This window comes from Myodes glareolus, chromosome X (assembly GCF_982192425.1).
Source record: "Myodes glareolus chromosome X, mMyoGla1.1, whole genome shotgun sequence".
Classification (NCBI taxonomy): Eukaryota; Metazoa; Chordata; class Mammalia; order Rodentia; family Cricetidae; genus Myodes; species Myodes glareolus.
Window position 1 is genome coordinate 77,616,867 of NC_142053.1, and position 14,669 is coordinate 77,631,535.

Consider the following 14,669-nt stretch of genomic DNA (forward strand, 5'->3'; position numbering starts at 1 on the left):
AGAGTACATTTCACCTTCACACACATATGCACACCCACACATGCACACCCACACCAGTTTTTTTTTTTAAATGCTATTTTGCTCAGGCCGGGTGGTGGTGGCACATGCCTTTAATCCCAGCATTCGTGAGGCAGAGGCAGGTGGATCTCTGTGAGTCTGAGGCTCCAGCCTGGTCTACAGAGTGAGTTCCAGGACAGCCAGGGTCACACAGAGAAACCCTGTCTCAAATATCAGAAAACAGGGGGCTGGAGAGATGGCTCAGAGGTTAAGGGCACTGACTGCTTGCTCTTCCAGAGGTTTTGAGTTCAATTCCCAGCAACCACATGTTGGCTCACAGCCATCTGTAATGAGATCTGGTGCACTCTTCTGGTATGCAAGCATACATGGAAGGAATGTTGTATACCTAATAAATAAATAAATCTTTAAAAAAATATCAGAAAACAAAACAAAAGAAAAAAACCACTATTGCTCAGAAAGAAAAAACAGATCAGAGACTAAATGAAGATAGGGAAAAGTAGCTAGATCTGAGAAATAGTAAGTACTAGACATCAGATTTGGTGATTGACTGAATGTGAGCATGAGTATTTTTAAAAGTTCTATCAATTTTCTTGCTCTATTTAAGTGTATATACACCTCCTCCCACACACATACATAAATAAATAAAATAAAAATGGAGTTTTTTGCTAGGTAGTGATGGTGTGTGCCTTTAATCTTAAGATTTAGTAGGCAGAGGCAGGAGACTCTCTCCGTTCTAGATCAGCCTTTGTTCTAGACCAGCCTGGTCTACAAAACAAGTTCCAGGACAGCCAGGAATATATTCAAAAACCTGGTCTAGAAAAATGAAAAACAAAACAAAACCAAAATACAGAGTCCTATGGTAGAAGCATATACAACTGACAAAAACAAACAAACAAACAAAACAAAACAATGAAATGTTTCCGAATGAGGTTCTGCTATAGTTATAGATAGGTGCCTAGTCTCGATGTCATTAGAGAGGCTGCCTCTAGCAGCTAATTCAAGCGGATGAAGAGACCCATAGTCAAACATTAGGTAGAGAGAAAGCCCAGGTTGGAGAGCTCCATCCGGTCCCTCCCCTTGGAACTCTTAGGAAACCCCAAGAGGGGAAGGAGGAATTGTGGGAGCCAGAGGGGTCAAGGATACAGGAGAGCATGGTCCACAGAATGAACAAAGCAGAGCTCATAGAGTTTCATAGACGCTGGCTGAAGCAGCAATAACGGAGCATGCATGGGTCTGCACAAGGCCCTCTGCGTACACACTGTGGTTTTCATAGCTGGGTGTTCTCGTGGGTCTAACAGTGGGCGTGAGGGTGTCTCTGAGTCTTTGCTGCTTTGGGGACCCCTTGCCTCCTACTGGGTTGCCTTGTCTAGTCTTGATATGAGGGTCTGTGCCTGGTCTTTATTGTACCCTGTTACGCTGCTATGTTTGGTTGGTATCACTGGGAGGCCTGTCCTTTCCTGAAGGGAAATGGAAGAGAGGTGGAGCTGTGGGAGAGGAGTCAGGGAACTGCAAGGAGTGGAGGGAGGGAAGCTTCAGGTGGGGATATATTGTATGAGAGAAGAATAAGTAATTCTTAAAAACCCTGCGACTTTCTAGACAGGTGGGGTAGCACTGTTAACTTTAACTTACAGATAAGGAAAGGCTAGGAAATGTCACCTAATTTGCCCAAGGTCACAGGGTGTTGGTAGCAGAACTGACAAACTCCAGACTCAGCTGAACTTCAGTGCACTTTGCACTACTACACAACATATCCAAAGTGTACATTAGTTCACGCTTGCACCACACACTGTAATCCATCTACAAAGGGTCTCACATACAATTATTTTACTTACTATTCATAACCTATATGTTAGACAGAGCAGGTACTGCCATTTTACTAATGAGTACATACTAAATAGAGAAAAATATTGGCATAATTTCTTGAAATACAGAAACACCTAAAGTTTATTTGTTGGGCTAAAAAGGAATCTGAACTACAAATTTGGTTCTAGGACAACCAGGACTGTTAAACAGAGAAACACTGTCGCAATTAAAAATAAATGAAAAAAACCTTAAGATGGGAACCAAAAAGATTTGAATTGCGAACTTGGCAGGACTCATTGTCCGTACACAGTAGGTAAACTGACTGAAGGAAGAAGAATGGCTTGGGCAGCGTTCAGGTCCCCCATTGCATAATCCCATGGCCTGTGGGTTCATGCAGCACAAGCTGAGATGAAATGAAGTAGGGTGTCTCAAACTTGCAGATCAGGATCTACAGGCACATCTAGAAAGCTCTACTACTGACACCCCAAACTGGTTCCAGAATGTCTTCCCCTCTCTCATGTATCTACCCCTTCCTGTCATATGGCCTAGATGAGATTCTCAGTGAGACGAAATAGGGAAGCAAGCAAGTCCATCTCAGGACTACACTAGCAGAACCTGCCCTGACCTCAGGATGTCAAAATTAAAAGAAGCTAGGCTGGGCTAGCAAGAAGGTTCTCAAGTAAAAGCACTTCTCACCAAGCCTCGTGACCTGAATTTGATCCCAGGGTCCCACAGGTCAGAACCAATTCTTCTCAGCTATTCTCTGACTTTCACATACACAACGGGGTGTGTGCACATACAAATATTTAAAAAAATTTTTAAATAAGTTAAGCATTTCTCCCTGGTAATCCCTCCTCCTTTCAGGAGGTCTTCCTTACATGTTCTTAATAAACCTATGTTTATTCTACTTTTAAGAAATATAAACAAAGAAGTAGCTCCTCCTTATATTATAGGGGGATCACAACTATGATCCCAGCACTCAGAAGACTGAGGCAGGAAGATTGCTATGAGTTCTTGGTTAGTCTGGTCTACATATCAAAGCAGCAAAATGTTAAACATAGAGATCATCATAACAAAAGATTAAATGTGACAAGGTGATCTTATGTGATCATTTCTGCCTGTTTAGTGAGGGAGGAAAAGAATTGAAAAATGCCAGGACAGTAATATCAAAGCTTTCTAGAACATGATAATACATCAAATCCAAAGTAAAAAGAGAGAAAAGACAGGTCATAGCAGGCATTCATGTGGCAATCCACCCATGCTGCAAGCCAACCTAAGGGGAAACAAACACATGTTAAAAGCAGTTCTTGCTTCAGAAACCTCTACCCAAGCTGCGCTTAGGAACAACAGAAAATCAAGACACAACTGGTCTGGCCAGTTGCTTCAATTATGAAAGATAATCTAAAACTGAGCACATGCTTCACATGCAGAACATAATCTACATTTCCAGAGCTGTGGGTACATCTCAGTGGCAGACAGCTGGTCTAGCTAGAGGGAGTGTCTGGGCTCCATCCAGGACTCACAAAAATGTATAAGCTAAAACAACTACTGGTAAGTCTCAAATGGATGTGTCAAGTAGTAGTTGTAGTTGATTGTCTTCATATTTGGGAAGGGGAAACATACTATTGCAGAATCACAATCAGAAACCAAAGCTAGGGCTGGGTACGGTGACACACACCTGCAATCCTAGCATTTAGGAGGCTGAGACCAGAGCACAGCAAATTCAAGGCCAGATTGGGCTACAAGTTTGAGGTCTCCCTAAACTATACAGGGAGTATGAGGTCAGCCTCAGCTATATAAAAAGATCCTGTCTCAGAAAAAAAGAGAAAAAAAAAGCTAGGGCTAACAATACAGACTTGGTATTGTCCTTGCCTAGCCTATGTAAAGCCCTGGGTTTAATTTCTACCAGTGTATAAGCCAGACATGGTGATACATGTCTGCTCTTCCGCACTTAGGTAGTGTAGGCGGAATGATCAAGAGTTCACTGTCATCTTCAGCTACATAGCTAGTTTGAAAGCAGCATGAATTTATGAGACCCTGTCTCCAAAAAGAGAAAGGAAAGAAAGAAGGCAGGCAAACAGACTAATCAAATGTACTGTTTTGCTTGAAGATGTTGGGCACCCTAACAACTATCACACGGTGCAGATCCTTCTCTTTCCCTGACTAACTTCCTTCTGTTTATCCTGATCTCTAAGACACCTCACTGGCACTCCATGTACATATTGATTAGCCTTTCTATTGCCACTTGTTCCTAGGGTTAATGACCCCAGTCACTTGATATAAGTATCATGTCTATGAAGTTGTATACTTGACAAATCTTACAACAAAATTCTCAACTTGAAAAACTCAGAAATAAGACCAAACCAAAGTAAAATGACTCCAAAGTCCACACTTCTTGCCCCCTCTGAAACACCAGACCCACAGACTTAAACAGTCCCCAAAGCCTTCACTTTCAATGTTCTGCATTGACACAAAATCCCTATTACAAGACCTTCACTGAAAGCCACACACTACTTGATCTCGTTCTTTTCTATCCCTTCATCTAGAATGTTGTCTTTCTCATATTTAAATCCTATCACTGACGATTCCAGATAGATAGGACTGTCCACTGTGTTCACTAGCATATCCCTTGTGAGCAGGGTGGCAACTTAGTAAATCACTATTGAGTAAGTAAAGGAACTGAAGTCCCACCTCCACTATGAACAGGAATGCCAAACATTCCTACTCACTTTCTTTTGTAATGTCAAAAACCTTGGAACCAGTATTACAGCCTAATACCTAATTTCCCTGCATTTGACTTCTTTCCCTGGCAAGGTTCCACCAGAGACCAGACACCTTGCAAATCTCTGCGTATCTCACAGGGTATAAGAAAAATTGGATATACAGAAAGCACACCATAAACACTTCCTAGCATACAGATGAACTGCATGAAAATCCCATCTACACCAACTTCGTGAGAATAGTTATTTTTGCTCACCATGTTAGAGATGTCCAGGCCTCTGTGCTTGCTGACATTTTCCATTTCAAAACTCATTAAGCAGAACTGTGATCGAGCATTTGGCAATAAGGAAAGCATCTGGAAAATCTCGATGCCCTGGAGTTTGTGGCTTGGTGATTACATAAGCAATTGTTACAGGTTTTCATGGTAGGGAACTAGAATGACTGCATCATGGTGATTTATCTGCTGGTTAGCATGAGTTCCAGGATGCATGTCACATGTTCAAATAGTAGGTGTACTGTTGGCTCCTGGACCCTCCCAAACCCAGTTTCCCTTTTCTGTGGCATAACGTAGAAATTAATTATTACTTGTGGGTATTGATTAATATATAGCTCTTACAGTCTACTAAATTGATAGTGGAGAAGAACTATAATTTATAATTTTATTACATAGGTTGCTAAAATTACTTTTACAATGAATAACACATTAAAATAATAATAGTAGTAACTGAAATTTATTGCATGTTTTTACTACTTGCCAAACATTTTTTTTATTTTGGTTTTGGTTTTTCTGAGACAGGGTTTCTATGTAGCCCTGGCTCTGTCCTGGAATCCTGTAGACCAGGATGGTCTCAAACTCAGAGATCCGTCTGCCTCTGTCTCCTGAGTGCTGGGATTAAAGGTGTGCGGCACCACCACCTGGCACCAGGCACTGTTCTTAAAGCATTCTAAGTGTTAACTCATTGCCAATCCGAGGAGGTAAGTACTGTTATTGTCCCCACTTTACAAATTCGAAGAAGGGTAAGAATACCTATACCAGCAGTGAGCAGAGGAACAAGGATTCCAACCCAGATAGTTTGAGGCCAGAGTCCCCACTTTTAACATGATGTTATATTGCCTCTCTCTAACAACACAACATTGTAATACAACAGTGACTTAAAGTGCTTAAAGTTGCAAGCGGATATATATTCACTGGATTCAAGAAATGTAACTGGGAATGTTGTGATCTGTACTTGCTTATTAAGTTCTACTATACTTTCTTTCAGAGCAGTTCAATTCTATACATTATTATATGATAATAGTGAAGTGTGGCCAAGTTTACTATAAAGATAGGAAAACATGTCAGTAGTACTGGCATACACCTTTAATCCCTGCAGAGTCAAGAGGATCTCTGTGAATTCAAGGCCAGCCTTGTCGACATTGTAAGATTCAATAGACAAGAGTCCCAGATCCTTCGTCTGGCGAAGGACGGCTATGCAGTCGGAGGCCCACATTGGAGCACCGGATTGAGCCCCCCGAGGTCCGGAGGGGGAGCGGAAGGAGGAGGAACATGAAAAACGAAATCAGTACTGCGAGGGATGCTATCACCCACTGATACAAGGGAACGGATCTGATGAGAGTTTACCAGGGCCAGTCGGACTGGGACTGAACGAGGACGTGATCTAGCCAGATTCTCGGAATTTGGCCGGATTCTCTGACTGTGGCTGGCCCGGGGTCTTTCTGAAAAGCCATTGACTATGACACTGGGACCTGTTTCCTCTGCATATGCTGGATTTTGGGGATCCAGTCTGTTTGGACGCTCGCCTTCCTGGACCTGGAGGGAGGGGGAGGGAGCTGGAGCTTCCCACAGGGCAGGAAACCCTGACTGCCCTGGGGGACGGAGGGGAAGGAGGGGGGGAGGGGGGGGAGTGGGAGGGTGTTGGGAGGGGGGGCGGAAATGGAAACTTTTATAATTTAATAAAATTTACTAAAAAAAAATAGAAAGCAAAAAAAAAGATTTTGTATGGGAAATATCAAAAAAAAAAAAAGAAAAGAAAAAAGAAAAGAAAAAGGAAACTACAGGTTCTTTCTTTTGAAATAAGATGAAGGTAACAAGGAAATGAGCTATTACAGTTTTTCCTGCAGAGTCTTTCACTGTAGCTTAGGGAAGCCTGGAATTCATTATCTAGTCCAAGTTTGCCTGCCCCAAATTCAGGCAATTCTCCTGCTTTGGCTCTCTAAATGCTAGGATTATAAATGTGAGCTGCCACGACCAGTTCTTGTCTATGTGGAGTTTTTTGCTTGGGATATTTTTTTATCTCTGTTTTGTTTTGAGATAGAGTCTCATATCCATACATACACTGGCCTCCAACTTCCTACAATGTGGGACTGAACTCTTGATTCTCTTGCTTCTACCTCCCAATGCTAGTATTATAGTAGCATGCAAGCACTCTTGGTTTGCCTGTGTGCTTTCAAATCATACTTCCTGCCTGTAAATCAGCCTAGCCTATATAGTAAGACTGTCTCAAGATAGATAGATAGATAGATAGATAGATAGATAGATAGATAGATAGATAGATAGACAGACAGACAGACAGACAGACAATAGATACATCTTAACTGGGCATGGTGGAGGGTACCATCACAAGTACTTGAGAGGCTAAAGTGGGAAAATTGCTTGAACTGAGAAGTTTGGGACAAGCCAAAGCAACACAGCAAAACTATTGTTTCAAAATAACAATGACAACACAATTACAATTCTCCTATTAAATAAGGGCATAGACTTTGAAGCCAAGATTGAGTGTTTTGAAACCCTAATTTATCCACATTCTATGTCTGGGAATAGAATCTGCTATTATGACATATAGCCAGTCTGGGCTGGGGATTCAGTCCAGTGGCACAGAGTTTGCCTGGCATGTACAAAGCCCACGATTCATCCTCAGAACCTGAAAATATTACCCCTACCAAAGTACAAACAATAGACAAAGTGTGAGATTTCTTTTTCAGACCAAACTGTTCTGGTCCCTATCATTTATATGCATAAAAATAAGTACTGCAAGGGCATGTGGGTACATGCCTATGATTGCAGCACTGGGGAGGTTAAGGTAGCAGAATCCCAAGTTCAAGGCCAACCCAGCCTACACACTGAAACTCTGTCTCAAAAACTACATAAAGAGATTTAAGATTCTATGCCTTAGCACATGTTCTAGAGTTAAGATATGGGAATTTGTGGGTTATATTTTTAATAATCACTGTGGAAAAATTCTTAAGACAATTCTAATCAAACTTTTGCACTAAATGTAAAATTATACAATGTAGAAAATAAATCTATGGGGGCTGGAGAGATGGCTCAGCTGTTAAGAGCACTGACTGTCCTTCCAGAGAACCCAGGTTTGATTCCCAGCACCCACATGGCAACACGCAACTGCCTATAACAGCAGTTCTGGTGGATCCAAAATGCTCACACAGACATGCAGGCAGGCAAAACCTCAATGTGCATTAAATAAATAAATAAATGCTTTTTTAAAAAAAAAGGAAATTAATCTGTTAGCAATCATCACTCCGTAGATTAAAGATTTAAAAACATTTAAAAAGCTAGGTCTGGGCTGGAGCGATGGCTCAGTGGTTAAGAGCACTGACTGCTCTTCCAGAGGACCCACGTTCAATTCCTAGCACCCACATGGCAGCTCACAACTGTCTGCAACTTCAGTTCCAGGGGACCTGACACCCGTGACAAAACACCAATGCATATAAAATAAAAATAAATAAATTTGTAAAAAAAAAAAAGCTAAGTCTAAGTATAATGAAAGCACAAAAGCAGGAGGAGGCCACTGAATCCAAGGCCGTTCTGAGTACACAGTGAGTTCTAAGCACCATGGACTACAAAGAGAAACTCATTATCAAAAAAACAAAACGAAAAAATATCTGAAGACTACATGGTTCCCATAGCCCAAATTAAAAGACTCAGCTAGAAACATATGTGCTCAAAATACACAATATTTGAAAATATAGAATTGATACAAAAGGTATTTATACTTGTGATTTAAAACTACTATCAAGATATTGTGGCTATAGCCAGACGTGAGAAACCCTGCCTCTGGAAGAAAAAGATATTGTGGCTATACATTGGAATGTTAAAACTTCATAGCTGAATTAACCTTGAAATAGGAAGCTAGGAGTTATGATTCAGGCCTGTAATCCCAGCATTGGGAGGTTGGGGCAGGAGGATTAGGAGTTCAAGGTCAGCCTTGGTTACCACTGAACTCAAACTAGCCTGGACTACAAGAGAACCAATCTCAAAACAAACAAAATTTAGGCGTGGCAACTCACACCTGCAGTCCCAACACCTGGGAGCTGAAGCAGGCTACATAGTAAGTTCCAGAAAACCTTGGCTTGGAATAAAACCCTTTCTCAAAGGGGAAAAAAAAGAGCTCATACTGCTCTTACAGAGGCCCAAAGCTCAGTTTCCAGCACCCAAATCTGGAGGCTTACAACCGCCTGTAAATCCAGCTCCATAGGATCCCATGCCTTCTCTGAACCTCCTCAGGAACCTGCATACATGTGTACATATACACAGAAATAAAAATAAAATGATTTGTTTACATTTTTTGAGACAGTTTCTCTATAAAGCCTAGGCTGTCCTGGAACTTGCTCTGTAGACCAGGCTGGCATCAGACTCACAGAGATCTGCCTGCCTTTGACTCCCGAATGTTGGAATTAAAGGTGTGAGCCACCACCACCTGGCAAATAGATATTTTTTTAAAAAGAGATGCTAAAAGAGATAGCCCGGCAATTAAAACTACCTGTAACTCTTGCAGAGGACCAAAATTTGGTTCCCAGTATTCATATCAGGAAGCTTCCAAGTCTCCATAACTCCAGTTCCAGGGAATCCTATGCCCTCTAGCTTTCACAACTATCTAAACACATACAGCATACACACGTGTGCAAAAACACACAAACACATAAATTAAAACAAAAATAATTTTTAAGAAAAGTGAAATAGCCAGGCAGTGGTGGTGCTCACGCCTTTAATCCCAGTACTTAGGAGGCAGAGGCAGGGGGATCTCTGTGAGTTTGAGGCCAGCCTGGACTAAAAGGGTTGTTCCAAGACAGCTAGGACTGTTACACAGAGAAACCCGATTTGGAAAAATCAAAAAAGAAAAAAAAAAGGAAGGAAGGAAGGAAGGAAGGAAGGAAGAAAAAAGAAAGAAAGGAAAGAACATTTTTTGTAAAAATGAAACAAGCTATATTCAAATGACACCAATATTAATATTTTAGTACTATATTTATTAATATAAACTTGCTAAACTTGCTCTTATGTTTACTAATACACTAAAAATAATTAATATTAATATAGAATTGAATTAATTCTAATTATTATTAATAGGAGTTCTATTAGAGTTGGAGTCCAGAGGAAGAGTGTTTGTCTAGCATAAAGTAGGCTATATATTTAGCTTCACAAAAAAGAGGAAAAAGAATCAACATTGCCATAATCTTTAGAGCAAATGATTTTATCAACAGAAAAGTTAGACAAGCCAGGCATTGTAGTGGTGGTGCGTGCCCATAATTTCAGCAATCAGGAAGCAAGTACAGGAGGATCTCAAATTTGAGGTCAGCCAGGGTTACACAGTGAGCTGCAGGACCATCCAGACCAGTTAATGAGATCCTGTCTCAAAACGATGTTAGATACCTTTCATTATGCCACCTCAAAGGAGATCACACACACTTGCAACTCTTAACAACCGAGCTCTTTGTAACTATTGGTTAGCTGTAAGGCCAACGCCTCCATGTGCCAAGGATTGAAAGCTGGGATTCTCACATGTTAGGCACATGCTCTATGACTGACCTACATCCAAACCCCTTAGCAGCCACTTTTAAGAAACTTTATCACACCAGTGACTACAAATTTCTCCTACAGAGTTCTGGGAACTTATTTTAGAGGGGGTTGTTGACTTTTCAGTTCTTTTTCTCAGTTCTGACCTTTTTTGATGGTTTTCAGGCCTTAATAAAAGCCCTTTCCATTTTTCTTTCTCCCGAGCGGGATGTAGCACTTATCGGACAAAAGCCCAAGAAAGCAGAACACGGCTTTCTTGGAGACTCAGGTCTTTTATCTTAGTACGTGGGAAGCTGAGGAAAAAAGATTAGAAGTTCACGGCCAGTCAGGGCTGTATAGTGATTTTCAGACCAGCTGAGGTTACATAGTGAGACTGTCTCAAAAATAACAAAGTAGGGCTGGGGATATAGCTCAGTGGTAGAGCTTTTGTGTAGGATGTGCAATTCCTAACACTACATACATGTAAATAAATACATACACACATAAGTAAATAAAATTTAAATTCTTATTTTAAAAAAGAAATAAAGCCTTAATCCCAATACTAGGGAGACAGAAGCAGGTGGGTCTCTGTGATTTCAAGGCCAGCCTGGTCTACAGAGCAAGTTCCAGGACAGCTAGAGCTGTTAGACAGAGAAACCCTGTCTCAAAAAGAAAGGAAGAAAGAGAGAGAGAAAAAGAGAGAGAGAGAGAGAGAGAGAGAGAGAGAGAGAGAGAGAGAGAGAAGAAACAAAGAGGATGGAGAGTAGAACTATATATATATATATAACTCAGTGGAAAATTACTTGGCTAACAAGTACCTGAAGATTTGATTCAATACTCACCACCAAAACATGAAAGACAGACAGACAGACAGACAGACAGACAGACAGACAGACAGAGGGGAAGAACAGGAAATATTTTCTTTCTAATGTTAAGAGACACATAGAGTTCTGCAAACTGTCCACCGGGAGTGGAAGAGGGAAGTGATTCAAGTTTTTTCCTTTCCTGTCTGCTTTAGCTGTGACATCAATTGCATATGCAGGAGCAGCAACAACCACAACAGCACACAGCAAGCATGCCGCTTTTTATGAACAAACTTAGCAAGCATAAATCGCCAGGCTAAAACAGTATCCCTGCCGTGTGAAGTTAGCCATTTAAATGCACTTTTGATTATATATGTGGAAAACTGCACTTCTATACTAGATACAGCAAAAAATTAGAAATTTTTTTCAAATCACCTAGATATAGCTGTACAATCCCAAACAGACAACATGCAACAATGTCCATATAATCAGTTCAAAATTGGGATATTTTCTCCTCATTTCTATCAAGAAAAGAAGTATTTGTGAAAATCAGTGTGATCTATCATACTCGAACTCACATAATGAGGAAATGAATTTGCTGACAATGCAGGACAACGTAGGAATATATCTATGAAACCAGAAACACAGCACCTACTCTACAACACGATTCTAAGTTAATGTTGGTACTTTCCTTGCCATAGTACCTCAATAAGTTAAGTATACAAGTTTTCCTGTTTTGTTTTGTTTCTTTGAGATGAGGTCAGGCTATGAGGCCTATGCTGGCCTCAAACTCTTAATATTCCTGACTTGGTCTCTGAAGTGCTGGGAATTAAGCATATGCCACCATACCCAGAAATAAGCTATACCACATTAAATCACCCTACAAACTGAGATCAAGAAGTAAAAGATTTACAATTGTCCAAATGGTAATAGTTTTAACTAAAATACTCTCTAGTTATGATTTACTAGCTATCTTCCTCATTCTTATTTTTAAATAACAAAACATTGACATCTAAGAAAAAAAAGGGGCAGAAGCAGGCGAACCTCTGTGAGTTCAAGGCCAGCCTGGTCTACAGAGTGAGTTCCTAACAGCCAGAGCTACACAGAGAAACCCTGTCTCAAAAAAGAAAAAAAAAACAAATAAAAAAAAAGATAAAAAGATATTCACCTACCCTTCACGAAAAAAATAGTGTTTATCATTGGCTTAAGGCCACAAATCAAGATCTGCCACTGGTCTGAAGTATTTTCATTACATTTGCAAGATGAAGAGAGAAATCAATTGGAGGAGAATTCCTTGAGGGAAAACTAGAACAGCTTCTGGATTTTAAAAAGGTTACTCAGTGCCAACGATTTTTTTTTTTTTTGGTTTTTTGAGACAGGCTTTCTCTGTGTAGTCCTGGCTGCTGGCTGTTCTGGAACTAGATATGTAGACCAGGCTGGCCTTGAACTCAGAGACCCACTGGCCTGTGCCTCCTAAATATTGGGATAAAAGGTGTTTGCCACCACACCCAGCTGCCAATATTACTTTTAGTTATTGCAAATTAAGGCACAATAATCAGAATTAAGAACTGAGGCTCAACGAAGAAACATAATGAGGGGAAGGCAAGACTTGTTCCCACACACAAACCATGCCTACCTACTTTCGTGTCTTTTAAATCTGGGGTCACATTACCAGTTAAACCTCATACATTCACTATGTTTATCATTTCTACTTTTTCTACATGCAGGCCTTTTGTGGACTAACAGTTGATTCTATATGACCATCCTTCCTGAGCTCTTTTGTATTTTACTTTATCAAGGTGCCAAGGATAGAGCCCTGGGCCTTCCTTATGGGATTACAACACTCTTATCACCGAACTACTTCCTCAGCCCTTATTCTTTTTTTCCCTCTTGAAATCTTGAAAGGGTGTTTGTTAGAAATAGAGACATTGATATACAGCGTGCTCTTCCCAGTATTTTTCTACATGGACTATTCTCCCATTCCTACAGAGCCAAGTCCTATCCACTTTTCCAGACCCAGCTCAAAAGCTTCTTTCTATACATCCTTATTGACTTCCTCCTGGTTGTAATGTATGTTAGTGAGTTTTTAAGTGACTAGATGATTGTGTGTTTCTTCCCTACTTCATTGCGGGACACTCAAGTACAACAACAAAACCTTCATGTGATTACCATAGATGCAAGAAAGCTTGAAATTAACAAACTAAAATCTCTGCTCAAAATAACCTTTCATTACAGGGGATGGTATAAACCACCTAAGTTGTTTATCCAGTTAGTGGGGCTGCTAGAACCCACGCTCTTCATAGCTGAATTTGACTTAATTGATTGCAAACTCTTTTGAGTCCAAGAACTGTCTCAATCTGGCATCGCCTCATCCCTCACACCTCAGTATCAACAAATTCTGTGTTCTTTACACGCTGTCTCAATACAAAGCCTTATTACTAAATAATGAGGCTATAATTAAAACAAAGTTCAGATCCTAGAAAAATATTGGCTTGTAAAACATGAGTGTTGCCCGAGTTTAAAATAACCTCGGCACCCACAGCAAAAATTGTCAAAAGTAAGATGCAACCCAGCATGTGGTAGGTACTGAATTCAACCCCCAGCACTGAGAAAGGGAAGAGGAAGAGGGAAAAAGGGACGGAGGAAGAGCCTCAGAAAGGTGTCGCAGGGTGGGACAGGGATGGCTGTAACTTTACTAGAAACAGAGCACAAAGAATAAAACGAAGGGGTGACGAGACTCCGTTTAGCTTATGCTCCCAGAGCGTGACAAGAAGCCAAATGCCCGTTTTCGAAAAACATTTAGCCAGTGACGGTGGTCTTCAGAAGCTCAGTTTCTGAAGTAGAATGGGATGCCACTAAGCAAAAATCCTAGTCCACAAGAATTCCAGTACGGGCAGACCTTCTAGTGTCCACAATTAACACAGGCCACAGACGATCAGAATACCCTCTCCAGGACAGCACAACAAAGTGACATAAATCAGGACCCAACCCTTCTCTGTCCTGGTTGGGAGGGTAAAGCCTACGTGTGGTTAAATGTGTGAGTTGTGAAGGAGTTTAGAGACTGCCCCAGCTTAGAGTGGTGACCTTCTCACCACTCTAGACAGTAGAACAACAAAACGGCCCCTCCAATGAAGTCGCCGACGGGGAGCCGCTGTGGGACTCACCTGGGTTTGCAGGGCTGGGGTTCGAGCTCCGGCACACCGCGGGGACGCAGCGAACAACCCGCACGCAGCCGCCGCGCTCGCACACACTGAAGAAGAGTCTAGGCGCCAGCGGCGGCAGCTCCTCCCTCGACGGCTTTCCCAGCCCCAGCCTCCCGAGCCTGCAGCCCTTGCCCCGCCCTCCTCGAGGCCCCCACTTCCGGGTGATGCCGGAGCCCGGAAGCTGGACCGACTGGGGAAAACGGTCCACGTCACGTGAAACGGAGCGCGTACCCTGAGCTCCGTGCGCCCCCTGCTGCCCGCACATAGCCTCGCCTGAGATGGGTTAAGCGCTTGCCGTCCTCCTTGTCTCCCAACCCCAGTGCCTAGTGCAAA

At 41.6% G+C, this 14,669-nt stretch overlaps 1 protein-coding gene across 2 annotated transcripts in view; it reads right to left on the bottom strand.

Annotated features, from left to right (window-relative positions):
- Atp7a (ATPase copper transporting alpha) overlaps positions 1-14,446 on the bottom strand; it is a 110,713-nt gene extending 96,267 nt beyond the window's left edge. Inside the window, exon 1 of one of the 2 annotated variants that reach the window (XM_048417818.3) lies at positions 14,298-14,446. The gene's annotated coding sequence lies outside the window, so the exon portion shown is untranslated. The remainder of the gene's footprint in view (positions 1-14,297) is intronic. The other variant, XM_048417819.3, reaches the window with a different exon arrangement.
- Between the last annotated feature and the right edge of the window lie 223 nt (positions 14,447-14,669).